Raw genomic sequence first — 585 nt, forward strand, 5'->3', positions numbered from 1 at the left:
GTTCAGTTGAAGACAATGTACAAATTTTTAAAAGAAATATCCAAATACTTATTTCTTGTGGGAAAGATGCAAAATACATGCAAGATATTTGAATGGTGAATATCACACTACAAAAACTCACTCCTTTCTCCATTCCAGATTTTGGTGGAAAGCCAATAGGTAATATGTCCTTAACCGTAATGCACACAATGTTAAGCCTCTTCCAGATCAATAATCCTTTCACTTTTTTCTTTTTCTTTTTTAAGATGTAGTTTTCAGACTGCCAAAGAAATAAAAATCAATGAGATATTTAAGGAATTTGTAAAATAAAACACCAAAGGCCAATCCACATAACCCAGCATGATTGGCCAACACATTGGCGGGCATCCGTATAGGTGACATTACAGGCGAGAACACAATGAGGGAACAACTTGTTTGCCGAAGTAGTTTGTCCACCGGCAACGTTATCTTTACTTGTGCCCGGCTGTGTTCACTATTATGCCAGATTGTGTGGCCAAACCTTAAGAAATTGTTCAACAAAAAATAAAGGTATTCCTTAACTCGCATGCCACAATCATTGATCTCTTATAACTAGAAGAAAAAAAT

Source organism: Penaeus monodon, chromosome 27 (assembly GCF_015228065.2).
Source record: "Penaeus monodon isolate SGIC_2016 chromosome 27, NSTDA_Pmon_1, whole genome shotgun sequence".
NCBI classification, from domain to species: domain Eukaryota; kingdom Metazoa; phylum Arthropoda; class Malacostraca; order Decapoda; family Penaeidae; genus Penaeus; species Penaeus monodon.